Genomic DNA, 25,359 nt, shown 5'->3' with positions numbered 1-25,359 from the left:
TTAATAAAAACAAACTCAGAGCCAGGTATTGGGGTGAACAATGAAAGATCAGAGAAACAGAACAGGCTACATCTAACCTCACCTTGTCAACTTCTCAGCTGATCTTGTTTCCTCAGACTGGAAGCCTCTGAGTCCTCATCCGAATGGATCTCAGCTGAACTGCTGCTAAAAGCTAAAAGCTTAAAAAGCTAAAGTTCCTGGTCCTCATGCCTTATATACCTTTCTGCTTCCTGCCATCATTTCCTGGAATTAAAGGCGTGTGTCACCATGCCTGGCTGTTTCCAGTGTGGCTTTGAATTCACAGAGATCTGGATGGATCTCTCTGCCTCTGGAGTGCTAGGATTAAAGGCCTGTGTGCCACCATTTTATGGCCTCTATGTCTGTCTAGCAGCTGTTCTGTTCTCTGACCCCAGATAAGTTTACTGGGGTGCACAATATATTGGGGGACACACTATCACCATAAGACATAGTATTAAACCAATTGCTAATGACTTATAGCTATACCTATAGATTAGTACATCTCTCAACACTCACCCGAAAAGGTTCTATTTGCAGTAGATGGGGATTAAAATATAGACCCACAACTGGTCAAAGTACAGAGACTAAGAGACTATGGAATGCCCAGAGTTAAATGGGACATCTATATCACACCCTCTCACCCAAAGACTCAGGGATTACTGTAGACAAAGGAGCAGGAAGGGTGTAAGAGCCAGAGGCCATGGATAGCTACAAGGAGACTGTCTTCCAAATACAGCAGGGCAGTTCCACACATGAGCTCAAGCAGTTGAGACAGCATGGACAAGGTACAAGACCTATGCAAACTCAAGCTGGAGAAAATCTCAGCATAGAGAGGGGAAGTGGGCATGAAGTTCCACACCTAGATGAGGAGCTATTGGTAACTGATAGCTGGTAGGAGGAGAGTTAACTTTCTTTAAGACCATAGTCCCTGGTAGGCAGACCATACCTCAATGGATGCCCCCCATCTATGAGTATAAGGACAGACAAGTTCTGTCTTCTTGATAAGCCAAGCAAAGGAGGAGGGAGATGATAATGATGATGATGATGAGGAGGAGGAGGAGGAAACAAAGTTGGGTGAATCTGGGAGGAGTTTATAAGAGGGTAAATATGACCCAAACACAGTGTACGACATTCCCAAAGAACTATTTAAAAATGAAGAAAATATGTATGCTTTACATATCACAGTTTTCAAAACAGAAGCAGTGGGGTTCTGGATCAAGTCTTACCAAGTTAGACAAGCCAACACAACCTCCAGAGCTGGAGCCAGAGGCTCCTAAGGGCTTCTGTTTCCTCGGGGAATCCTTGCCTAGCCCAGGCAACTCTGGAAGAAGCCCATCTCTTGGCTTCTAGACACCATGAGTGGGGTCAGCCCCCAGGTATTTCACGTGCACCTGCCGCCTCGTGAGTGCACCGCCATGTGCCTGCACGACATTTCACTTCTCTAGTCCTTCGCTCCATCCTCGCCGTTACTAACTCCACTTTGCAAACCAGGAAACTGGAGGGCAGGGATGCATTTTACTCATTCGGGATTGCACAGCAAAATAAATATGCTAAGCTCATCCATATACTACCATTTCTGCAAAGGCTGGACTCTGGCAATGTGTTGTGTCCTCCACTGCCATCCAAGACAGTCCAGTAGTGAGCTGAGGCCATGCTATACAGATGCTCTGTCCTGAGCTCTGTAGAACAGGGCCTTTTGTGGAAAGACCTGGGCATAGGGCACGTGGCCAAGATCCCACTGGTGAAGGACACACTGGATGGCTCTACAGAGGTCAATGTGTTCCTGGGCCCCAGAAGCCCTATGCCTCAGGTCTCCCCAACCTGTTCTTAGCTTCCAGTGCTGACTTCCTGAGCATTTGCTACAAGGCACCACTGGGAGTCACTGTTACTTTATTTTTCTGGGACCCAAAAGCCTTCCAATGTCATTTAAAACTGTTCAAAGCAGTGTTCAGGCTGCCTAGAATCCTGTGATGGCTTCAGAGAATCCAGACTCCCACTGCCAGCACCAGGCGAGCTGCTCTGCAGGAGGAGGGAAGAGGATGCACTGCTGGTGAGGCTTCCCCATGCTATCCAGTTGGTGTGCTGAGATATTAGTTATGGCCAATAGTAACGAGAAGCAGGCACAAGGCAGTAAGCAGCGTGTCCCATTCACAAATAGTAACTCATATTTGAGATATGTGCAGAAGCACAGGGAGGTTAATATCATGCCCAAGGTCACACAGTTAACTTTTTTCTGGGATTGCTTCAAAGGAGAGAGGAACAGTCTGTCACTGCTGTGTGCAACAAGACCTAAGTGGCATTGTGGGTCATGTTCAGCTGGAAGCGGTGAAGGAGACCCCACATGGGGGGGGGAGTCCCTCTTGGACCCTGGATTAGGCACAAACCACACAAAAACACCTGCTTTAACGAAGAGGTTCTTTATTAAGCAGGGGAAAAAAGTTCAAATGGCTGCTTTCTGGCTCAAACAGCAGCCAATGACCTTGTAGGTGTAATTTTTTTTAAGAGGAGAAGAAAGGGAGGTCTGTGTTAGAATGGGCTAGGATGCTGTGGAATGTTTTGATTGGGCATGTTAATTAGACGAACCAAAGGGAGCTTTTGATTGCTGGACATTGGTACTCGTCGTCAGGAATGAGTCCAGCATAGGAAAGTGTCCAAATAAGGGAATAGACCTTGATGGCTAGCTTTAGCAATATGATCTAACAGTTTTTTAGCAAGGCAGAGGGAACTGGGGAGAAGGGCAAGGCCTGCCAGAGCCACATGCTCTAGCAGACAAGTGTCCCTTCAAGCATGAAGAGCCAGCAGATAATTCTTCACCTTCTGCTCCAAGGACCAGCAATACCCTACCTAGATCCTGTCAGCTTTACCTGCTGTCCCTGGGTCCCTGTCAAAGCTCCATGGCCATGATGTGTCAGTGAGAAATAAACACGTGATGTGCAGCTCTCAAGACTGCAGTGCCATTTGTAATGATGATTTAATGATACAACATTGAGGAATATTAATCTAGAAGTTAGTCATTAGCATGTCAGTGTTGATTTCCACAAAGACAAGATTTTGGAGGCCCTGGAGTTTACTAATGATAAAAAAAGAGAGAGAGAGGAAGGGAGGGAGAGAGGAAGGAAGGAAGGAAGGAAGGAAGGAAGGAAGGAAGGAAGGAAGGAAGGAAGGAAGGAAGGAAGAAAAAAAAAGAAAGAAATTCTGGAAAAGCTGACCTCTGAAGAAAGTGGGGTCTAACTTTTTATTTTGTGCTCATTTTAGTCACTAGAGTGAAGTGACCTCCATGACTAAGTCTTCAGATGCTGTAGTCTCTCACCACAACCAACATCTGTTGTGTAACAGTTTCCTCTGAGATGGAAACTCCATCATGCAGGAGGTTCCTTAAGCAGAAAGGTATAGGACTCAAAAGAGCTTCAGGAAGTCCCTGAAACTGACCAGATTCACTAGGCCACTCCCTACCAGAATAAACAATAAAAGCTGAGAGTCTCTCTCAGAGGAAAGGGAACTGAGCTGCCAGGAAAATTCTGAGACCAGACTAGCTGCCTGGGAGAAGCAGAGCCCAGCTGAGCTGCCTGGAAGAGGTTTAGACCAACTTAGCCACCTGGAAAGGACACTTTAAGCTGTTAGGCTGACTGCAGGCTGTGGAGTGTGCTTCAGATGCCCAGCTTCTGTGAGCTGCCACCCATGCTGAGGTGGGCTTTGGCAGTGCCGTTGTCTTCGGGTCACTTCAGTTCCTGTAAATAACCCCTCCCCCATATTCCGGTAAGTAACTCCAATAAAACTCACTGAGTCACCAAGTAGGACTTTGATGATGTCTGTACTTTGGTCTGTCATGGGATCTGTATCTGCGGTGAATAGACATGTGTGTTGTGTGTCTCCGGGAAAAGTTTTGCCAAACAGCAATACCCCATCTCAGAAAGCAGTGGTCATGGATAAGAGGACCAGGCTACCCCACTTTAGAAACCCAATGCTAGAGAGTACGGGTCTTCCCATGAAGGAAGGGGAGAGATATAGGTCCCTTGAGAATTTAATAAGTACACACATTCTTGCCATTGGGGAACTGTTAAAATCCAGGGAGATGTTAAGATGTTTAGAATTTAGTGTATTTATTCACTAAATAAATGTTGATGGCCCCCAAATATGGTCCAGATAATTCTTCAAACTATGGGAATTTTTACTGAGAACAAGAAGGGAATAATCATATTGTAGTTTTTTTAAGATTTCATTTTTTTTAAATTTATATGTATATTGTGCGTGTGCTTATGCGTGTGGTGGGAGGAAGGTGATGCTTGAAGGCAAGAAGAGACTGTCTGTCAGATCCCCTGGAACGAGTTACAGGTGGCTGTGAGCTGCCTGATGGGGATGCTAAGATGCAAACCCAGGTCCTCTTAGAACAGTACCAAGTGTCTTTGCCTGCTGAGCGTCTCTCTGGCCCCTATGTTGTGTTATTATGAAACTGCTGTAATTAGTTACACTTCGGCTCAAGTAGAGTTTTCCTTTCCCTTTTTCCGTAAATAGGAATTGGGCTGAATCAAAACAATACAAGAAGTTGACTCCTACAGTTCTCCTGTAGATGACTAAGCCTTGGACAGAAGAGTTCTAACAGATGTCACTAAGAGCGACAGGAAACGCTCCATGTCCTGGATCCAAAAATACCCACAAGGGCCAGCATATTGTCAATCAAAGGAATCGCAGTAGCATCCGTATGCTCTTTTTAAAGTTCTCAGGCAGGCTTGGGAGGGGGCTGGGGGGTGATTCAGCTGATGTTTGCCTCGAGGACTGGGTTGAACCACAGAACCAATTAGCTTCAACAGTTGGGCATGGCGGCACTCCTTTATAATCCCGGCACTGGAGACGTGGTGGTAGGCAAGGCAAGCTGGATAACCAGCATGGCATACCTGGCAAATTCCAGTCCAGTAAGAGACTCTATCTTCACAAAAAGGTGAGTGGAGCCTGAGGAATGATTGCCTAGGTTGTCCTCGGGTGCGTGCACGAGCGCGCGTGCGCGTCCCCACACACACACACACCCGCGCACACACGCACCACACACACACACACCACGCACACACTCATGCGCATATACACAGCGACCTACATACATCCTGAACATACATAAACAAATACACACACTTAAAAAAAGAAAGGAAGGAAAGAAGGAAGGAAAGAAGGAAGGAAGAAAAAAGAAAAAGGAAGTTTTCAGGCTCATACCTAGCCTTGCTGAAGCCCAAGGCAGTGGGATTTTCTGGTTCCCCTCATTTTCAGACCACATACACACTTCTTGATGAAGCCTCCCCCCCCCCCCCCGAGACATTTAGGTTTTTGAAAAGCAGTACTGTGCAAAGAAGGGGGAGGAAGGAGGAAGGCTGGCTTAACCACAGAGATGAGCAGAGAGGGAAACACATTGTCCTTAGTGCTCCCAAGAACAGCTCATGAGACAGCCCGTTCACGGTTGTTCAGATGCACAGAAGCAATCCAAAGCTGATGCCTCTTCATTCCCAGAGCTTGCGGGCAGATGGGCCACATTGCCTTGGTTGGTGTAATAGTGCAGACAGTAGGCGACCCTCTCCCTAAGTCCTTGGCGAAAAAGGCTTTGCCAGGTGACAGGCGTGTTTCGGCAATGAGCAACTTGGACTGGGGATGGTGTTTGCCTGTGTGTGGGGAGGACAGTGAGCCACAGAATCAGAGTGGGCATGTTGCCCATTGACCGGTTCTTTGTGTTTGTGTTTCACTTGTAAGCTTGCCTACTCATCTCCACTTCCAGAGCGTGTGAGAACTGGCCTCTGCTTTCCACTGATGAGTTCCTAGATACTCAACCGGCCGGGGTCTCTATGTCTTTATTCTGCCAAATGGGAATAGCATCTTAGGCCCATTGTGCTGTGAGCATCTCTTGACAATATGGTTGTTTGTGTAGTTTGAGAGTTCTAAATGACTTTTAAAACATACAATTTCTGATGTTCAGTTGATCATCTGTTCCTCCTCCCATCTGTGAATCCATTGACCAACCTCCTCCCTCCCTCAAATGTAAGTGATTCATCATCTGTTTGCTCATTCAGCAGCTATTTTAGAGTCATGTGTGCAAGGCACTCTAAGCACTGGGGCTATGTCATAAGCAAAGTGTCCCTTTGGAGCTTAATATTTCAGGGGAGGAAGGAAAATGAATAAGAACTATATTAGATAGTTAGTACTGTATAGAAAGTATCCATTGAAAACCTTGAGTCCAAATGCTGTACTAGTAAAAGATAGATGGTGTGTGTGTGTGTGTGTGTGTGTGTGTGTGTGTGTGTGTGTGTGTCTGCATTTGCTTGTACAGATAAAGTATAAAGAAGAAAAAGAGAGTAGGAGAGTGGGGGGATCTGAAGACTGAAGGTAAATGTCCTACATAATGTATGCGCAAGTGTATAATTGGCGAGGTAAGAATTAGAATGGAATTGTTTTGACTTTCTGAAGAACATGGAGTCCAAGCCCTGTATATTCTATGATTCATAGTTCTGGCTTTGTCTGCACCGGGTCAGAGAGAATGTCTAAACAAAGTGTCCTGTGAGGATGGCACAGACGACCCAGTTATGGGAGGCTAAAAGGGACTGAGCCTGGGGGCTGCACCTGTTGCTCCCCTGCCCCCAGGGTTGGGTACAAGTCTGGATGAGGGTTAAGTGGCACCTCTCTGGGACCCTCTGTGTCCCTTGTTCCCCTTTTCCCAGGCTCAGTTCTTGAGAGGGCACTGGCTTGGAACCTGGGTCCTATTGTTACTGTTGTCCCCAGAAGGTGAAAGGGTAGGCTTCCCCCCCCAACCCTGATTCTAGCTAGACCTCAGCACGGCTGGGCTTGTCAGAATTGAACTGCACCCACAGATCCTAGGATTCTGATCCTCAAAGATTGTAGCTTCTGAACACTTCAGGAGATGGTAGCCTTCTGTGTAATAACCATGAGTATCAAAAACTGAGTTTCAGTCTTCATACCTGTAAAATGGGCATGACGGTGACAATGTTGAAGACCATCAGTGTTGTTCCTGGCAACAGTATCACACTCCACACAAAAAAAGTTATTGTGTGCCTGGCTCTGTATTAATGACATCACATTCATGATTTCATTTATCTTAACAAAACTCCATAAATACTATTGTCATGCCTATTCGTCTGAGTTCTTTTTCTGTTGTTATAATAGATATCAAAGACAGGGCAGTTTATCAAGGAATGGAGTTATTTAGTTCAGTCTCCAGAGGCAGGAAATCCAAGATTAGGTGGTTGTATCTGTTGTGGGACACTCTTTTTATACACCATGAAGATGTGTTATTGTGATTGGTCTCACAAAAAGCTGAATGGCCAATAGCTAGGCAGGAGAGAATAGGTGGGACTTCTGGGCAGAGAGAGGAAGTCAGAGGGATGAATCTAGGCACCAGGGAAACAGGACATGCAGTGTGGAGATGAGGTAATGAGCCACATGACAGAGCATAGACTTAAAAATATGGGTTAATTGAAGTTATAAGAGCTAGTTGGAAACAAGCCTAAGCTAAAGGCCAAGCTTTCGTCATTGATAATAAGTCTCTGTGTCATTATTTGTGGGCTGGTGGTCCCAACAAGAAAGTACAACTACATGCATTTGGCGAGAGACTCCTGCCACACCATAGCATGGCAGAAAAGATGGGGAACCAGGCAGTGCAGAAAATGGAAAACACAGGGGCGACCTTGAAAAACAACCCTTCTCATGAGAAACTATCCAGTTCTGTGACAGAGGCATTGAGCTCTCTAGACAGCCAAGTAGCTGCCTCCAACAGCAATCAACTTCCAACAGGAATTTCAGAGGGACACACCAGAGTCAAACCATAGCACCAGTCTAGGTGAGGAATCTCAAGTGATAGCTCAAAAATACTGCCCAGGGTCTGGAGAGATGGCTTAGTGGTTAGGAGCACTGACTGCTCATCCAGAGGACCTGGGTTTGATTCCCAGCCCCAACATGGATGCTCACAACCACCTGTAACTCCAGTCTCAGGAAATCCAAAGTCCTTTTCTGAACTCTGTGGGCACTGGACACACACAGTGCATAAACATACATGCAGGCAAAACACACATACATATAAAATAAAATAAGGGCTGGGGAGAAGACTCTCAGTTAAGAGCATTTGTTGCTCTTGCAGAGGACTGGGCAGGTTCTGTTCCCAGCACCCACATAGTGGCTCACAACCATCCTAACTACAGTCTCAAGGGACACAACACCCTCTCTGACCTCTGTAGGCACCAGGCATACACTTGATACACTTATATACATGCAGACAAGACACACACAATATGTATTGTCCAAAGTCACAGGACTCAAAATCAGCCACCTTCAAAACTAGAGTGCTTAATTAGTTTATAAAGTACATCAGCTGTGAAAGGCAAGTTAGTTAGAAACTGATAGAAAGCAGATCATCCTAAAGTGCCTTCAGACAATTACTAGTTTTTTTGGTTTTTCGAGACAGGGTTTCTCTGTGTAGCTTTGTGCCTTTCCTGGAACTCACTTGGTAGCCCAGGCTGGCCTCGAACTCACAGAGATCCGCCTGGCTCTGCCTCCTGAGTGCTGGGATTAAAGACGTGCGCCACCACCGCCCGGCCTCAATTACTAGTTTTTATCCCAGAGTTCCACAGGCCAATGCCAAAGGCTGGACTCAGCCTTGCTGGATTCTCTCATGCTTCTGTACTTAGTGGAAGGAGGCTGTGGGGCTTTGATCAGCTGTGATCTAGTGTTTCAGCTGTCTGCCACACCACATCTCATCCTCCCAAAGGCTACCTTAGGCATTCTCTCGTGCTGGTTACCCTGGCTTAGGATGTGTACACTTCTGCTGCATCTTCCTGTCCAAGGTAAGTCATAAGCCATTTCAGAGTCCAGTGGGGAATGGACTCCATTCTTAGTTATGAGACGCTACATGAGAGAGACACAGAGGACAGAGAGAGAGAGGTTATCAGCGGAACCTGTGCTGTGAGGAACCTACAACAGCAGGTATTCAGGGAGTAGCAGGTAGAGTTGCCATGAGTGACTTGGGTACATTATCCATCAGACAATGCCAGAGAAATCAGGGCTCTTGGCAACAGTTAGTGGAATTATAATCTTCATGAATCTGTCTACCTTTAGGATAGCATCCTTCTCCCATATGACCAAGAGATGACCAAGGTGACCAGGAGCAGCCCCGGGCTTCCCCTCTTAATTCTCTCTGGTTAAAAGAAATTACCTTGACCCCACACCTCAGGGAAAGTCCTAGAACTCCCACAGGACATTTGCTCAGATAAGGGTGTCTCAGAAGTGTCATGATCTTCCATTTACAGGCTGGTTAGGTGGTACCCAAGCCCCACACCAGAGATGCTCTCAGTCACCGACTGGCCAAGTCTGACAAAGGAAATGTTTCCCTGTGAACCTCACAGGTACTGTCACCAAGAGGAGGAGAGGGCACTAGCAAACTACTCAGTGAATGTCAACTGCTGGCCCCTTCCACCCTTAGAAGATCTCCTTCCTGGAGCCCTTGAATTGATCTGAAATTTCCAGGCCCAAACACACTTACTGAACCATAAGTAATTTTTTTTGCATGTTTAAAGGTCTAAGAATACTTATTTGAACCTAAGCAATGTTGCCCTTAGATGCCAGCTCCGAAATCCAAAATGAGGATGCTGTGCAAAGTTCAGAATGAGAACTAGTCAGATTACAAGGTGCAAGGAATAAAAAAACAAAACAAGACAGACAGAAAGTCAGATAGGAAAGAGAGAGGCCTTCTGCATACAGAAGATGATGGATGCTTTATTACAGGTTTGGGGGATGTCCGGGAGTGAAGTCGTGCAGAAGGATAATGAGAAAGAAAATTCCTGGCTCCTTCCATGGAGGCTGCTCTTACCTTTAACCTTATGATTCCTGCAGTTCTAACTCAGAGTGTTCGGCCTCAAATCCTGTTCCCATAGTGACTAGCTATGTGATCTGGCACGTTCTGCTAATATACCAGGGCCCCTCTGAAAGTGGATGGAGATGCTAACAACTGCTTCACCTGGGGAACATGATGGGGTTCTTTAGAATCTCCCACCACACAGTCATTCCTTTCTATAACTATAATAGGTCGAGCAGAAAACATAGGAAAAAACTGTCACAACTGAAGATTTCTCAAACATGACATCTAAAAATGATTCATAAAAGAAAAATGTGGTAAATTAGGCTTTAGCCATCCTTGAAAAACCAATTGTAAACAAAGAGAAAGGTAAGCCAGAGCTGGGGGGCATACAATTCATGCACCACCATTCCAGTTTGGGCTGTTTTAAATCCAACTGTGGTGAGCAATTGTGTTACGGAATATTTGTTTAACTATGTAAAGATGTGTTGCATTTGTTTATGTTGTGGAATATTTTTTAACTATGTAAAGATGTGTTGCATTTGTTTAATTATGTAAAGATGTGTTGCTGTTTTACTGCCTAAGGCACCTGATCGGTCTAATAAGAAGCTAAATGGCCAATAACAAGGGAAGAGGTATAGGTAGGACTTCTGAGCAAGGAAACTAAATAGGAGGAGGAATTTAGGAATAAAGGGAAAAAAGAAAAGAAGAGGACAGGGGGATGACAGGGGCCAGACAGACAGACACAGAGGAAGCAGGAAAGTAGGACATACAGAATGAAAGAAATGTAAAAAGCCCTGAGGCAAAACGTAGATGAATAGAAACAGATTAAATTAAGTTAAAAGAGCTAATGGGACAAGCCTAAGCTAAGGCTGAGCTTTCATAATTAATAATAAGTCTCCATGTCTTTATTTGGGAGCTGGTTGGCAGCCCAAAGAAATAATTTTTTGGAGCTATTGGTATGGTAGATGCCTTCATTTCTTTGGGGGTGCCTGTGATATTGCTGGGTCACAGGGTATTATCAGTCAGGATTCCCCACAGGATGAGAACCAGTAGAGACACGGATGCATAGATAGGCAGGTGAGTGCTGGGGTAATGGGCATGTGCAACCATGCCCAGCATTGAACACGTCTTCATGTGTTTCTCTGCCATGCATCCATATATTTGCATATGGATGATAATATTGTCTTTTTTTGAAACCTTGGTGTCTCAGACTGCCTCTCTTACCATGTTATACTTCTTCTTTATATATTGTGCATATAAACTCTTTGCTGTTTATTTTAGGAATATTTTTTAGAAATATTTTTCCTGGGTTTTTGCTTAGCTATTAATTTTCTTAATGATGTCCTTTTCTTTTGATGAGTATAGATTTTTTAAATTTTGACCAAGTCCAATTTATCTCTTTTCCCTTTTATTATTATTGTTTTCTATGTCCTACTCAAGAAATCTTTGTTTACTCAAAAATAGTAGTAATTTTCTCTTGTGTTTTCTAATAGAAGTTTGTGGTTTCAGCTATTCCCTTTCTTTTCTTTCCAATGGTATAAAGTAAGGACTCGGGTTCAATTTCTTTGCAACATGAATGTGGTACTCCAAGGACCCAGTACAGCACCTGGTACATACAAGGACTCCAAAAATGCCACCATTTGTAATGACATTTATCACATATACACCAACGCTCTCTTCTGAAGGGTATATATATCCTGAGAAATCCTCACTGCTGTGTCAGCACTATTTGTTGAAATTATTTTCTTTCCCCTCACTGAACTGACTGCTGACTGAGATGGAAATCAATGGGTGGCATGGGTATATATACATTTCCGAGATCCATATTTTGTTCCCTTGATCTTATTTATCTATGTCAACATCATGCTGCCTTTCGGTACTGTAGATCTTTGAGTAGCCTTTGAGATTAGATGGCGTGTGTCTCAAATATAACTTTTTTTTTTCAAGGTAATTTAGGCTAGTCTTGGCTAATTGTGGGTTCTAGATGTATCTCTGTCGCTGTGACAAACATCATGGCCAAAAGCGACTTGTAGAAGTGAGGGTTTATCACTTACAGGTTTCCGTCATCGAGGGAAGTCAAGGCAGGAGCTCAAGGCAGGAGCATGAAACGGGAACCACACAGGAGAAATGTTGCTTTCTGGCTTGCTCCCTCTGCCTTACTCACCTTACTTTTTTGTTCAGCCAGGGCCCAGCTATCTAGGGAGGGCACAGTCCACTGTGGGCCAGTGGTTAAGAATAGCTGTTGCTCTTGTAAAACACTGGAGTTTGGTGCCCCAGTACCACATCGGGTGGCAGATGTGAGTCACCTGGAAGTCTAGCTTCTGGGCCTAGCTCTTCTGGCCTTTAATGGCACCCAGACTCGTGTGCTCATACCCGCATATAGGTATGTACTCATAAACACATACTCCTAATTGGAAATCGATATTTCTTTTTTTAAAAAAACTCATAAAATGTGGGCTTTATTGTTACTAGGAGATTTTTAAATCAAATAAAAAATAAAGCATCACTCATCCACTTTATCAACAAATGATCAAATAACCAGCAGAAATAAAGAAATGCTAACTGATACTCATCCAATAGATGAGATTATTTGCTCCATGAGGATAAAAAAAAAAGAACTTTTTTGGCTGGATTTAGACAATCTGATTACATTTTTACACCAAATAGAACTCTCATAACATTTTAAAAAATTCAAAAGACTAGCTATAGCTCTCAGCCAAGCATTACTTAGTCTCCAAACCTAGGCTTAATTGGCACCTTCTCTAAGCAATGTTCTCTGATGACTGCCTGCTGTCCAGGATGAGCCAGGGCCTTATAGGTCTCCCGTGGAACCCTGTCTTTATCTCTGTCTTAACTTGTGATTAGTTGGGCTGTGAGTGGTTGGGCACTAAATAAAACAGTGATTTCAATGCACACATCCGCTCACTCCTGTTAACAACTGTCTGGAGGGGCAGCCTGGGGCTTGGAAAGCAATCACCCAAGTCACCCATGAGCCATTCTCTTTCTCCTGCAGCATCCTTACTGGAGGATCCTCAGCTGCAAGGTCACCCCATGATCCAAAATGGCAGCTGGAGATTCAGCTGCCTGGTGAGCAGTGGAGAAATGAGGAAGGCACAAGGTAAAGGATCCTTTCAGCCGTCTTTGCAGATGAAGTAAACAGCATCTCCCCCTCGTATCGGACTGGCCAGAAGCTGATCAAGAGACCACAAGCAAGCAAAGAAGTCTGGGTGCTGTCATCTTAACCTGACGCTTGCAGCTGAAGGAGGAGGAATGGACCAGTCAGGGACCCTTCCTACTGAGCTGCACCTCAGACACAATTGTGATCTCTTGGCTGGCTGGCTGTGTGCCACTGTGTACTCTGAGACCCCAGGGCAGTGCTTGGCACACGGTAGAGATTTCCCCCCAGTTTTTCCTTTGTATTGAAGTTTATCATATATATGGATACACTCACTGTTCTGAGAAATTTCCATATACAAATACACCGAGGTATATTAAGATGTAGATCACTTCCTGACGGTTTCTTTTCTTTTCTTTTTTATTTTATTTTATGTGCATTGGTGTTTTTGTCTGTGTGAGGGTGTCGGATTCTGGGAATCGAACCCGGGTCCTCTGGAAGAGCAGTCAGTGCTCTCAACCACTGAGCCATCTCTCTAAACCTATTCCTGAAGGTTTTTTTCCTGTCCTTTCCTGGTCATCTCCTCTTCACGGCAGCCTCCATGGGTGTGGGCGTGGGGGTGGGGGTGGGGGGTGTGTGTGTACATGCCTGGTAACTGTGGAGGCCAGAAAAGCGTGTCAGATCCCCAGGAACTGGAGTTGTAGGTAGTTGTGAGTCACTGTGTAGGTGCTGGGAATCAAAACAGAGTCCCCTGGAAGAGCAGCCAGTGATCTTAACCACTGAGCCATCTCTCCAGCCCCCTATTTTAATTGTTTCCTGTAAAGAGGTCTTGTTATGTAGCACAGGTTAGCTCCACACTGCCATCTTCCTTCTGCTCTCCTGGTGCTGGGATCACAAGTGTGTACCTGACCCCGTGGCCAGCGGGTTTACTTTTAAAGTAGAGTCAAGCACGCCATATAAGGATTTTCATCATGAGGACCACGTATATAGTGGTGGCCTTGTAAGAGGACATCACTGCTGCTTCGGCTTGTGCACACTGTATGAGGCTCACACTCCAAGAACAACAGTGGATTTCTCAGAACATGTCTCTTGGCTAAGAAATGCATGAATGTCATGGGTCCCTGACTGATAATCCAGAAGCCAGCCATACATGGAGGTTATATATCCCCATTCTGTTCATCTGAAGAACTTTCTGGGGAAAAAAAAAAGTCTTCTCGTCTGTCTTCCTTTTAAAAAGAAAGAAGTCTTAAACATTGCCTGCATCCATCCTGATGATGCAGGTTTGGGTGTGCAGGGCGGCCATGTGGGTTTGGTGAGGCTAGCGGACAGCATAACATAAACAAAAGCCGGCATTGGAGGTAAGGAGACTCCAAGCTGCCATCTGGAACACCTGCAGCCAGCCCAGTGTGACGCTGTGTGCCAGTCCAAACTGCCCAGCTGGAGGGTGTCTGCCTCTGCCACCCCCTCGAGGAAACACCACCCTGCTTGCAACACTCAGCTCTGTCTTGGTTGGCCCAAATCAGAACGTGGGCTCTGGCTTTGTTAATTAGACCCAGCAGGATGCGGCGGAAGTGTGAGCCACAGACAAAAGGCTGTCAGCGCTAGATCTGATGGAAGGCGGAGAGTCTTTGTAGCGGAGGCCGAGCATCTCTCTCCAGTGTGAGAACGACCCTACTCTTCCTGGGAGCCACGCCAGGAAGTTGGTTCTGCCACGTGTCAGCCCCACTGCAGTGAGGATGCATTCCCAGGGAAGTGCAAATGTGGGAATTGGGGGCGCGAACCAGCTTCCTCCAGCCCTCTCCCTTTTAGTTCATAGTTGTATGTCCCTTCACTTCAGGTGGGTGGGGGCAGAGCTCAAGCCCACCGTCCGAAGTCCGAGGTCCGAGGTCCCAGGTGACTGTTGGGAGGTAGGTTGACTCATGCTTCAGGGTAGGTGGTAACTGTGCGGCTGGGTCTTCCAGGATCGGTGCCTCTCCTAACTTATCTGAGCCCCCTCCCTTTGCTTCTTCCCCTTCACACGCTTCTGCTCTAGGACCCCCCAGTTCAGCTGTACATAATTGTATTAGTTAGGATGTCTGGCAGAAAAGAAAAAACAAACAAACAAGGGTAGAAGAGTTTATTTGGTTTAGGAGTTTGAATGTAATTGGCCCCGCCCATAAGCTCATAGGGAGTGGCTTTATTGGGAGGTGTGGCCTTGTAGAAGTGGGTGTGGCCTTGTAGAAGTGGGTGTGGCCTTACTGGAGAAAGCATGTCAGTGTTGGGGCAGGTCTTTTGCTTAAGCTTCGTTCAGTGTCACAGTCTACTTCCTGTTGCCTTCTGATCAAGATGTAGCCAGCAGCATGTCTGCCTGTACGCCTCCATGCTCCCCGCCATGATGATAATGGATGGAACCTCTGAAATTGTAAGTGAGCTGCCCCAATTAAATGTTTTCCTTGTAAGAGTTGATGTGGTCATGGTGTCTCTTCTCAACAATGGAAACCCCAACTAAGACAGGAGGATTCCGTTCATCGTGGTGGGGAAGGCATGGCATGGCAAAGTCAGTCATGCCATGGCCGTCTGGGATGCAGAAGAGGCCCGCACTCTGCTAGCTTCCTCCTTTGGGTCCATCTGGGTCCCTAGCCCACTTGATGTGATTGATGGTGCTGGCTGCATTCTGTTGGTTTCCTGCCTCAGTCAATCTTCTCTGTAAACATTCTGATAGGTACATCCAAAAGCATCCTGCACCACCTTCTAGGTGATTCAGAACCCAGTCACACTGATGGTGGAATCCAATCATCACAAGCGTCCATGTGAGTGACATCCCTGGAGTCGTGGCCCACCAGCTTTCCCCCAGTGTGTAACTACCTTGTCTTTAATCCCAGCACTCGGGAGGCAGAGGCAGGCGGATCTCTGTGAGTTCGAGGCCAGCCTGGGCTACCAAATGAGTTCCAGGAAAGGCGCAAAGTTACACAGAGAAACCCTGTCTAGAAAAACCAAAAAGAAAAAAAAAAAAACTAAAAAACAAAACAAAAAAAAACCCAAAAAACAAAAAACAAAACAAAACAAAACAAAAAAAAAAAACCAGAATGCAGCCGTACACAATCGTCAGCTTCTCCTTTGGATTCTTAAGCATAAAAGTCTGGTTAATCAATATTCAAGGAATAATATAAGAACTCTCCAAGGAAATTCAGAAGTTAACACAGATAGATCTAGCTAGGGAGTCTAATTAGAGTGTCTCCCCTTGTCTCGGAGTTCCCACTCCCAAGGCCAAAGAGGGAATTCACTGCACTTCCCACCAAGAGACACAAGGCAACTTAATCACCATGACTGCCTCTGAGAACGCCTCAGCATAGACACTGGAGGTGGGGGATTCTGTCCTAGGCTCTGCTCTCTCACTTTCCAAGTCCTCCCCAAGGTGAAGTGTGTCACCTCAACATTCATGTGTGACACAAAGCACCTCAGACTGTTTATGTCTTTGGAGATAGCACATTTCAAGAGATAATTAAGGCACAATGAGGATCTACCTACCTGTAGGTAGGTCACAATCTAAGGACTAGTGTCCTTGTTAGAAAAAGAGGCACCAGGAGCTTATAGAGAAGCTATATGAAGGCACAGTGACAGGATAGTTGTCTGAAAGCCAAGGAGAGAGAAGAAACTGGTCCTGCTGACATCTTCATCCCGGACTCTGAGAAACAGAATACCTGTTGTTTAAGCCACTCAATGTGATGTTTCATTATGGTGGCCCTCACTGGCTAATCCTAGCTCCTTAATTAAAACTTTTACTTCCCAGTGAGTTTGGCTACCATTCTGATAGATCTTTGTCTTCTTTAAAAGCTTAGAGTAAGCTGGATGTGATGGTGAGTGCCTATAAGACTAGCTCTTGGAGGCTGAGGCAGGAGGATGAGGAGTTTCAGAGCAGCCTGAACTAATGCTAAGACTGGGCCTCAAACAAAACAAAGTAAACTTACAACAGTGTGGTGGTTTGAATAAGAATGGCCCTCATAGGCTCATGTATTTGAATGCTTAGTCATCAGGGAATGGAACTACTTGAGAAGGATTAGGAGGTGTGGCCTTGGTGAAGTAGGTGAGGTCTTGTTGGAGGAAGTGTGTCAGTGGGGGTGGGCTTTGAGGTTTCAAAAGCCTAAGCCAGGCCTAGTGACTTTCTCTTCCTGCTGCCTGAAGATCCAGATGTAGAGCTCTCAGCTCCTTCTACAGCACCATGTCTGCCTGTGTGCTGCCATGCTCCCCGCCATGATGAAAATGAACTAAACTTCTGGAACTATAAGCAAGCCCTGATTCAATGATTTTATAAGAGTTGTCATGGTGTTTCTTCACAGCAACAGAACACTGACTAAAACAAACAGTAATAAATCCACTTTTTCCTGCTCCATATCCATATAAACATTTCCTTCCCACAAACTCCAGAAAGATCCTGATTTTTCCCAGAAACTCACCAGAGAGTTTGTCTCAGACACTGCCATAGCAACAGAAGCTGCAGTTTGAAATGACTCCTCGGCCGGCAGTGGTGGCACACGCCTTGAATCCCAGCACTCGGGAGGCAGAGGCAGGCGGATCTCTGTGAGTTCGAGGCCAGCCTGGACTACAGAGTGAGTTCCAGGAGAGGCTCCAAAACTACACAGAGATACCCTGTCTCCTCACTGTGAGGCTTCCATCAGATGTCTGAGGGAGTTCAGCATGCTTTAACAACCAGTCCCCAGGGACTGGATTTATTACCTGTAGTTGAAAAATCCCAGTCTGGCCCAGTGAGACGGTTCAGTAGGTGAGGACGCTCGCCCTCAAGCTTGGCGTCCTGAACTGAATTCTTAGGTCCCATGTGGTGGAAGAAGAAAACTACCTCTGAAAAGCTGTCTTCTGACTGCCACATGTCACATGCTCGCTCATATACACACACACAAACACACTCATCCATGCACTACATGTAATTTTAAAAAGAAAATCATACAGTTTAAAAGCAGTAGTCAAGCACTTGGTATTGCTCTGTGATCTGTCCTCTTTGGTTAGTTCTCTCTGTTCTGTCTCTCTGACACAGACCGGGTCCCCAGAGAGCAGAGCCTGCGACAAAAGGCTCATGTACAAGTGTCTGGTTGGAAAACTTGACTCTAGGGAGTGAGATTGAGGGGAGAGAGAAAAGAAAAAACAAGAAAGAGGGTCGATGCACTGGGCCACTTGAAGTCCTAGAAAACACACTCAGGCTCACCCTCTTACAGGTGGTAAAGGGGTATTTTCCAGCCCCCAGTGGGAAATACACTGATCCATTTTGGCACCCTGCGCTTCCCATCTACATATGCAGCGACACTAAGTGTATTCCTGTGTGGCAGCACCAGAGGCAATCTCAGGATGAAAATGGAAGGCACTGGCAGGGCTGTCCTTATTTAGCTCTGTACATAAACACTTTTACTTAAAGGTATGTTCCGGAATCAGGTACAATGGCATACACCTGTAATCCCACTGTTTGGGAGGTAGAGTCTTGAAGATCAAGAGTTCAAAACTAGTCTGGGTTATGTAGCAAGCCTTGGCTCAAAAACATAGTTTATTTTATACAAATATACAATGTATGTACTGTATACTTACAGACGTCATAGGCCTACATGAGACATTATTTATACAAATATACAATGTGTATACACTGTATACATTATAGACTTCATAGGCCTACATGAGACTTTATTTGTACAAATATACCATGTATATATATTGTATACATTACAGACTTCCATACGATGTATATACACTGTATACTTATAGACTTCTAGGTCTACATAAGGCATTATTTGTCAATAGGCAACAGACACTCTGGTTTTGTTTGTTTACTGCCCTGAGTGTCCAGGTGCTATCACTATTGGTCATTCCTGTCCGACCCACTCAGTTAGTTAGCTTCCTCCACTACCGTGACGAAATACCTGACGGAAGCCACTTAAGGGAAGAACAGTTTTCTTTGGTTCTCAGTTGTTATGGTTATTCCTCCTTGTCAGGTTTTCTGGATTTGGGCTCTCCTAGGAAACAGGCCTCTGGGCATGTTCATGAGGGTGTTTGCAAAGAAGTTTAACAAGGGAGGAAGCCAGACCGTGGTTGTGGGGAGCACTCTTCCAGGGGCCGGAACCCTGAACTGAAAAAAAAAAAAAAAAAAGCGAGAGAAAGTGAGCTGAGCGCCGGTGCTCATCTCCCTCTGCTTCCTGACTGCAGATGCAACGTGAGCCGCTGCCATGACTTCTCACCATGGCAGACCGAACCCCCCAGAGTGTGAGCACAAAGACCCCTTCCTCCTGTGAGTTGCTTCTTCTGTGGTACTTAGTAAAGAAAAAAAGAAAAGAAAAGTAACTGATACCCAGTTTAAGAGGACACAGCCCACAGTGGTAGGAGCCTGAGTACGGCTGTCTCACGCCTCAGAAAGCATAACCCAGAGAGCGCTCAGGCCAGAATCAAAGCCAGGGGTGCCTGCTCCTCAACAACCCATGTTCTCCCTCTCAAAACACACTGACTGGGAACTGAGTGTGAAAACCGGTGTGGAGGACAGGAGACATGCAAACCATGACACTGCTATGTCTGACTGACCCTATCTCGCATTGAGAAAGAAGCAGCGGTCTTCTTACGCCAGCGCTGTGACTCCTCCGAGCCTGTATGTAGAGCTCTGCTTGCCCCTGCAGTTCCCTGAGACCTACATTTAAGGCTGGTTTTGCCATCACCAGCGCCTTGGCCTCCTCTCCGAGGTTGGTTATTAATGAGCTTCGCTGACACCGATCACAAAACACAGGTATCGGTGAGTGTGTGCAGGATGCCGTGAAGGATAAGTCACTTTCTGGGCTTAGTTGTTCGACGTGACCTTCTGAACTCTACAATGTGAACCCAGACAGCAAGGTTTGCCACTGTGACTTTCCAGACGTCTTACATCATCATCATCATCACCATATCCTGGGATCTGATCTCTCCAAATGCTGATGTCACCCCTTCCTGTCACATTGCCAGCAGAAGACAGTACAGGCAAAAGGCCTGAGGGAGAGCTGGAGAACAGTTTCCACAAGAAATCTCCACCCTGCCTTTAGCAAGGCTTCACCAAACTTCGAGAGCACAGTGCCTCCTCATTCATCAGAAGGAACGTTGTCCATAGACATGGAGGCACACTCTTGTAATTCCAGCATTCAGAGACTGAGACAGGAGGATCAGTTTGAGGCCAGTCTGGAATATATAAAATATTCGAGGTCAGTTTGCGCTGTTGTGAGGCCCTGTCTCAAAAAGGTGAAACAAACATAAAACTCCCACCAAACAAAAAATAAAATAATAAGTACAGGCCTGAGGCTGGAGGTTACATAGCTCAGAGCTTGCCTAGCATGTGCAATGCCCTAAGTCTGGATCTCAACACCACACACACAAACGAAATGAAAATAAACAGGTATGTTGATAATTATTATGGCTATCTGTTTGTTTACCTATCTATCTTTGCAGAAGTCGGAGGACAAACTCTGAGAGTTGATTGTAGCATGAATCTTAAAAGTTCTTATTAATAAAATCAAACCCGAGGCCAGTTATTGGGGTCCATGCTGGTAGATCAGAGAGAGAGAACAAGCCACAGCTAACCTCACCTGGTCAGCTTCTCAGCTGGTCTTGTCTCCTCAGACTGGAAGCTTCTGTGTCCTCATCCCAATGGCTCTCAGCTGAACTGCTGCTCGAAAGCCTGACGCTTAACTAGCCAAATGCTTCTTGTTTCTGGTCTTCATGCCTTATATACCTTTCTGCTTTCTACCACCACTCTCTAGGATTAAAGGCTTGCTTCCTGGGATTAAAGGCGTGAGTCACCATGCCTGGCTGTTTCCAATGTGGCCTTGAACTCACAGAGATCCCAGATGGATTTCTGCCTCTGGAATGCTAGGATTAAAGGTGTGTGCTATCACTGCCTAACTAGTGGCTTTTCTGTTCTCTGACCCCAGATAAGTTTATTAAGGTACACAATATTTTGGGGAACACAATGCCGCCACAGTTGATCCTTCTTCTACCATGTGAGGCTTGGGGATTGAAGTCAGGTTGTCAGGTTGGTGGGCACCTTTACCCACTGATCCATCTCACTGACCCTGGAAGTATTTTATTGAGGCCCGCCACTCACATGCAAAGAAATGGCCTGCCTGCCGTATGAAGAATGCTTGGATCCAGACAATGTGGTCTCTGTCTAGCACACTGGGTTAGTTGACCATTCAGGGGGATAAAAGGGAAGTAAAACCCGATTAACAACTGGAGTCCATTTCTACCTCCCTCCCCAGGGGTCATATGGTGACCGGAATGAACACTGAGCAGTATTTGTGGAGTGGGTGAATGTTTGTATTTAGGGTTTCAGACTGTCCTGGTCAGAATCTGGAGTCTCGCTTGGAGGCCTCAGTAAAGTCACATCAGGAGCGAGTTTCAGATGTCACTGTGTTTCCAGACCTGGGCTTGGGACTGACCAGTGTGTGAAAAGCAACAGATAAGTAGACTTCACAGAGCTGAAACCCACAACCTAACAGTCAGCTATATCATGGGCGCGAGAACCAAATTGCATGGCTCAGGTTTGGGGGTCCACACCTGTGATTCCCCCCATATCTCTCACAAAGGCTAAGATATGGACTCTCTAAATGTTTATTTAATAAGAAACAAAGATAGCCCCAATTTGCCTAAGGAGGACCCCAGACTCGAAGACAGTCCGCCCTTGGGGAAGCAATGAATAAGATATCCCTGGGCAGCCAACAGCCCCTAAGACTGCGGTTCCAAGGTACTTGGAGCCTCCTTCCGCACACTCAGAGACTCTATACAGTGCAGCCTTTGAAGAGCTCATACCAGGGAACTAATCACACTGTTTCAGATCTCTCTGGATTCAACATGCAAACCAGCTGCTTCTATCCTGCCTTATCAAATGGTGTGAGGAAGGGATCACCAATCGACACTGAGCTGTCAGGGCCACTCTCAAAGGGCCACCCATAATGCCACCTTTCTTTGATGTCTCCAAAATGCTTTCACAAAGAGGAAACTGTCTTTCTCCAGACTTAGAAAAGAAATCGCCACCTTCCTTCCACCATTAGAAATAAGATATAAGGACTGGCAAGACGGCCCAGCAGGCAAACGCACTTGCCGCCACGCCTGATGACTTGAGTGCCATCCCCGGTGACCCTCATGGTAGGAGAGAAATGACTCCCACAAGTTGTCCTCTGATCTCCACATGCATTCCATGACGTGCATGCGTGTGTGCGTTGGTGCACGCGTGCATATGTGTTTGAGTGTGAGTGTTCATTCCATGGCGTGCACACACACACACACACACACACACACACAAATACAATTTTTCTCCAAATCACAAATTTTTTAGAATAGAAATACGATGGGGCTGGAGAGATGGCTCAGCTGTTGAGAGCACTGGCTGCTCTTCCAGAGGACCCAGGTTCAATGCTCAGCACTTAGATGGCAGCTCACAGTCATCTCTACCTAACTCCAGTTCCAGGGTACCCAGTGCTCTTCTGACCTCCATAAGCACCAGGCATAAGCGTGCTACACAGACATACACGCAGGCACAACACTTATAAAAATAAATAAATATTTAAAAAATAGAAATAAGATATAAAATGCCAACATTACTGATGAAGCTCCCCGAAAGACCTATAATCACAGTCCCACAAATCGCTAGCTCGTGAACTTCACACTAGAACCCTTAAAACTTGTATAGTACACGGATGTCATGCCTTTGCCCACAAACATTCTGACTTAGGGGTTTGTTGCACCCCGGACATCAGTAGTTTTAAAGCTCCCCACTGGTTTTAGTGCACAGCCAGGGGCTGCGGCCCACTGCACTCCTTCCCCACTCCAGACCTCATTCATGAGAAGGCTAGAACTAGAGAGGGAACGAGACTTGCCCCGGGTCACAAAACCCTAGTGGCTAAGCCAGGGTCGGAAACTTGGTCACGTGATTCTTACTGAGACCCCTGCTTCTCCATTGCTGGGAGGGGATGTCAGGCTCTTCCTGAGTGTGGCTTCTCCTAGAGCAGGGATGGGGAGACAGACTAAAAGTGCCTCACTCCTAGGGGGAGGAGGACGTAGCTGGGCCCGGAAGCCACAGTCAAGTTTGCTCCGTTTTACATGGTGGAGTGTAAACGTGTGCCGCCATGTTGCACGGCCTCCACCAGGGAGAGAATCCAGCATGTCCTAGAGTTACACTCTGTGATCACTACTGCAGCCTCCACTGTTCCCCAGCTTTGTACGGTCATGACAGTTACCACGGTCTCAAACTCGGGAACGATTTCCAGTTCTGAAAAGGCCACACTGGGCCAGTCTGCTCCCTTCCCCTTCCGAGGGAAAATTGCAGTCGACACAAAAAAAATTGGCCATTCCCTGGGGACAGTTGTACTGAAAGGGCCCTGTGTCTTAGAGGCTACACATAATACCCAATTATCCCCTGGCTCCCCGTGGGGAGAGAATAGAGAGGTGAAGGCTTTCAAAAGCCGGGATCCCTCCAGGCTCCATTATGAGCAGCTTTGACACAGCCTCCTTTCTTCACACAGCCCGGAAGGTCCCTGGGACCACAGGTTCCAGAGACAGTTCTGGGAGCCAGGGTGAATAACACCTTGCTGTCACCCCAGCCCGAGCAGGAAGCCTCATTTTCATTCTTGGCTACAGAAATGAAGATGGAGGATGCCGCTGTGGAAATAGTACCACGCAGAGGTGCCTTGTGGCTTCCTCCACCGGCTGCGGACAGAGCCAGAGAGAAGTCAGTCAGGAGGTCTCACTGTCCTCCGAAAGCACTCTGTGAGTCCCTTCCAACTGGCCCTGCCCTGCCCAGAGCCCCCCTTAGCTTGCCCTGAGCATCCCTGGCCATGTCCCCCACCCAGCAGATTCTATCAGGGACTGTCATGTCTGCTGTGTTACTGTATCTCAGGCACACTGGCAAGTCCCCAAGGGTGGGAAACACCATCCCCGTGGCTAACTCAGCGTCCTTACAGCTGTGAACACCGCGTTGAGCAGACAGTAAAGGCATCACAACAAACAGCTGTTGACTAACAGATACCAGGAGGTAAGAGACGCCGAGTGTCTGGGCTTTATGTTATTCCCCCTCCTTTTTTTTTTTTTTTTTTTTTTTTGCCCTAGAAATATTTAAGTTTTAATAATGCACACACAGCTCATGAAAAGTACCCACCTACAGATTCCACACCTATTTTCAGGAAGAGATACCTTGAAGTATTTAAGGGGATGAAATTTTAATGTCTGCCAGATTATTTTCTTCTTTTTATGTGTCTGTGTGTGTGGCGTGCATGCATGTATGCATGTTCACATGGTGTAAGTGTGTGCAAGTGAAGGCAGAAGCCTGGGGTTAATCTTGGGAATCCTTGTCAATCACTCTCCTACCTTATTTTGAGGCAGGGTCTTTCTATCAGACCCAGAGCTTGCCCATACAACTAATCTTGCTAGCCAGCTTGCTCCGGGGATCCCCCTCTTGACCTTCTCAGGGTGGGTTTACAGGTGGGTTGCCAAACTCACCTGGCATTTCCCTGGGTCCTGAGATTCTGTACCCCAGTCTCTTGTTTGCACAATTATCACATTAATCTCTGTGCCATCTCCCCAGCCCCTGATGCCTGCCTGAGTTTTGACTTCCAGTCCTTGCACTTACTAACTAGGTTGCATTGGGCGAGTAGTTAGTCTTTCCAAGCCGAGAATTTTCACATGTAAAATGGTGACAGGATGAGTGCCTTTGATTTGTCATAGCAGTTAAATGACAAGGTGCGGGTGAGGGTCTTAATGTGATGCCTGGCTCACAGCCAGCAGTGTTAAAAGTGATACCTCATCATTTATTGAGACTCTCTATCTTTTGGCCAGCTCCATACATGGCCCTGGGCATTTGAAGAAGAATAAAGCCAATGTATGGTCTTTAGACTTGTAATGCAGGGGAAGGCTTTTACACAGAGACATTCTAATAGCAAACTGGAGTTATGACTGCATGTTTTAGGGAGTCCAGAGAAAGAATCTTCCTGATTAGACTTCTTGGAGGAAGTGAAAATTGAGTGTGGCATGCACAAAAGGCTTGGCCATCCAAATTGACTGACCTAGAGGACAAGACCCAATGGTTAGAGCCAGCCTATGAAGTGTGCAAGTGAGGAAAAGGAGCCTGGTTACTTGGTTCTGCTGGAACATTAAACAGAAGGCAGGAAGAAGCAGGACAGTGGGTGATGACCTCACTACCTCACCCGGCCCACATCGCTGCCATTGGTCAACAGAGCAGCATCTTGCTCCAAGGAGATTGGGAAGTGTCCCTGTCTCCATTTCCAGTGCCTTCAGATTACAGGCAAGCCACTTACCCGGCCAGCTTTTCACTTTCAGGTTCTGGGGATCTGAACTCCACTCCTCACACTTGGGAAGCAAGCCACTGAACCATCTCTCCCAGTCC

General features: G+C 46.3%; 1 long non-coding RNA gene across 1 annotated transcript; it reads left to right on the top strand.

Moving 5' to 3' along the window:
• The first annotated feature begins 4,757 nt into the window (after positions 1–4,757).
• On the top strand, positions 4,758–13,362 carry LOC119086236. The gene is made up of 2 exons (XR_005089460.1): positions 4,758–4,954; positions 12,870–13,362. It is a non-coding gene; the product is annotated as an uncharacterized LOC119086236 (long non-coding RNA).
• Positions 13,363–25,359: the final 11,997 nt, after the last annotated feature.

This window comes from Peromyscus leucopus, chromosome 19, assembly GCF_004664715.2.
Source record: "Peromyscus leucopus breed LL Stock chromosome 19, UCI_PerLeu_2.1, whole genome shotgun sequence".
In the NCBI taxonomy this organism is placed as follows: domain Eukaryota; kingdom Metazoa; phylum Chordata; class Mammalia; order Rodentia; family Cricetidae; genus Peromyscus; species Peromyscus leucopus.
This window is presented reverse-complemented; position numbering and strand designations above follow the sequence as displayed.